The 3023-nt window shown below is 33.8% G+C and overlaps 1 long non-coding RNA gene across 1 annotated transcript; it reads left to right on the forward strand.

Annotated features, from left to right (window-relative positions):
- Positions 1-1261: 1261 nt before the first annotated feature.
- Positions 1262-2049, forward strand: LOC109205938. The gene is made up of 2 exons (XR_002064763.1): positions 1262-1407; positions 1803-2049. It is a non-coding gene; the product is annotated as an uncharacterized LOC109205938 (long non-coding RNA).
- The last annotated feature ends 974 nt before the right edge of the window (positions 2050-3023 follow it).

Here is a 3023-nt window from a genome sequence, read left to right on the forward strand (position 1 = left end):
TCGGACTTGGGACCTCGGAATTGATTCCGGGAATACACCCAAGTCCCATATTTTCCTACGGACCCTTCGGGACCGTCAAATCACGGGTCCGGGTCCGTTTGCCCAAAACGTTGACCGAAGTCAAACTTAATCAATTTAAATAACAAGATTTAACAATTTTTCTCACAAACTTCATATTTAAGTTTTCCGGCTACGCGCCCGGACTGCGCATACAACTCGAGGCAACCCCAACTGAGGTTTCCAGGGCCTCAGAAGTACAGAGGGAGTAGGAATACAGGTGATGACCCTTTGGGTCGTCACATCAAACGACCTTTTAATGACATATTTACTATAGTTTTAAACTTGTTATTAGACCAATCATTACAAGTAAAATAATGAAAATGCTAAGCACATTACAAATCAAAACTTACCGGCTGTGGCGGAATCAGAATTTTTGTACCAATCATTACAATATATGTTTAGTTTTTTTATTTTTATTTTTTTTACGAAACAGATCAACTTTGATCGGTTTTCTTTGGCGCAAAAATGCGTGAAAATATTTTTGAGTCTCGCAAAATTTATTTTTCAAGAAACCAACAAACTTTGCTCGGTTTTTCATTTAAAATAAATTAAAATTAATATCAAAAAAATCGACCGAAATCGGTCGGTTAATTCGGCTGGTCATTTTAAAAAACCGGCCGAATTTGGTCGGTAATTTTATTTTTTAATAACACCGACCAACTTTGGTTGGTTGTTTACGTGCGAAAATTCAATTAAAGAGTATAAATGAAATAAAAGACAGTCTTAAAACAAAATGCACCAATGGTCTAGTGGTAGAATATTATCTTGCCACAGTACAGACCCCGATTCGATTTCCAGATGGTGCATGTCTTAATTACATAATTAAAATACCGACCAACTTTGGTCGGAAAAAACCGACCAACTTTGGTCGGTAATTTCCGACCAACTTTGGTCGGTATGCCTTTCCGACTTTCAAAATACCGTCCACGCGTAAATGATCGCGTTTTGGACGGTTATTTGCCATTACCGAACCACTTTGATCGATTTTTTGCCCCAATTTTTAGTAGTGCCTGCTTATCAGGGAATTTAACATGGATTTCATATATATTCTTATTGTGATACTTGTTATTTCTATTATATAGAAAAGAGAAGTGCAGGTCGACCAAGGGCAAAAGAGATATTTAATCAAATATGCAAGGGTAAAATGGTGATATCATAAAAGATTTTTATATACGTTGTCACGCATGCGTAAGTCAAGCGGCTTTGTTTCTCGCAGATAAACTCAAACGTAACTCTAGAAGCATCTTCTTTCATCTCTCCGACATGCTTCATCAACTTTTCATACTACTCTTTCCTTCCGACTGAAAGAGTCTCCTTTATCTTCTGAGTTGGTTGTCGCCATTTTAGGTATGTTAATTTCAAATGTTTGGCACCTAAATTTTGTTCCAATTCTATCTTCTGATTTTTTCAAATTTAATGGCTGAAATTTTTTGGTGATATTGTCATTAATCTGCCAACTCTCTTTTCAATATTCTTCTGCTTTATTTTTTTTCTTTCTATTTCTCTTTTGCATTTACTCTATTTCTTTTCACGATGTTTACTTTCAGACTTTCCTAGACTGCATAGTTGTTTTCATTTTGTTAGTTGAATGCTACAATTTTAGGCCAGCTTTCTGAAAATAGCAAATCGAAATTTATCAGAATTGTATTTCCCTCCTATCTTTATATATTTCTTTCACTTTCATGTAGCTAGAAGCTTCTTTGTTTTTCTGTTTTGCTCTATTAAGTATTTTTTGGTTGCAGTGCAGCTCCTGTAAATAGTATAGTTTGGCCAAGGCAGAAGAGTATCTAAAGTGATTAAAGACCCCAATCGGTTACATATTAGTGCTTCTCCAATTTTGAGGCTTAGTTTGACTTTCTTTTGAAGCATGGCATGGCATGGCAGAATTCTTTCATGGAAATATTTGACCTTTTATTAAATAATGGATCTTGATACTTTTTTTATGTAGATTAAATTTACACTTAGATATACAAATTTATATCTTAGTCGTGCTTGGTCTTGCTGTTTCGTTTGTTTTCAAAATAGTAAAGAGATCACATGTCAAATGATTGAACAAAAATAGAAGAAGCTTATACTCACCAGAATAAGAAACTTGAAGTGATCTGAATGAAGTGAGACTCTTTATGGTTGGTGGATGCAATGCATGATTTTGGGTTTCTTTAACGGCTACATAAGAAGATAGATCCAAATATATTTCTAAGCCATTTCATGGTCAAGCTTTTACTTGATTTTGTTATAGACGAGAACCATGAATCTTGTTAATAAAAAAAACATGAGTTGCATTGGCAGAGCATAAATAAGAAGGGAGAAAAATAAGAGCTATGTATATTATGACAGTACTTTTGCCTGTATTTGAAAGTTAATTTTGTTAAAACCTTATTCAAAATTCGCAAATGATCTCAGTAGTTTAGTCATCCAAGTAAAACTTTAGTTTCGGTTCTGATTTTATTGTAGTCAAGAAAATTAGTAGAGCAGTTTAAGGATATATATAACTATCATTTTTTCTTCTTTTAGATGATTTGCCCCTATATCTAAGTCCTCTCGTGTTATTCACTTCTTAGAAATAGCACAATCAGAATTCAAGGAAAATAAAAGATGAATTCTTGTGGAAAGATTCTGCTGATTACTTTTTCTGAGTCAAAGTATTCAAACTTTGATGATAATCTGAAGCTATCTTTAAGGTCAATTCTTTGTTGGAAAATGAAAATTTCCACTTAGCCTGAATGTGCCTCTGAACGACTGACTTTATGTTTAAGTTTTCAGGATTGGGTGAATGCCTTTAGGAAATAAGTGGAGGAAATATTAAACGATATAGCTTGAGATGTTTCTGATAAACTTGAATTTGAAGGGAAAAACGACCAACTTCTAGCAAATGTATTGAGAAAGCTGATGAATACAAATGGCTAATAAAAAGCATAGTAGAGTTTTACTTCTTAACTTAAATGAACATGAATTTGAAAGGA

Source organism: Nicotiana attenuata, unplaced genomic scaffold (genome assembly GCF_001879085.1).
Source record: "Nicotiana attenuata strain UT unplaced genomic scaffold, NIATTr2, whole genome shotgun sequence".
Taxonomy (NCBI): Eukaryota; Viridiplantae; Streptophyta; class Magnoliopsida; order Solanales; family Solanaceae; genus Nicotiana; species Nicotiana attenuata.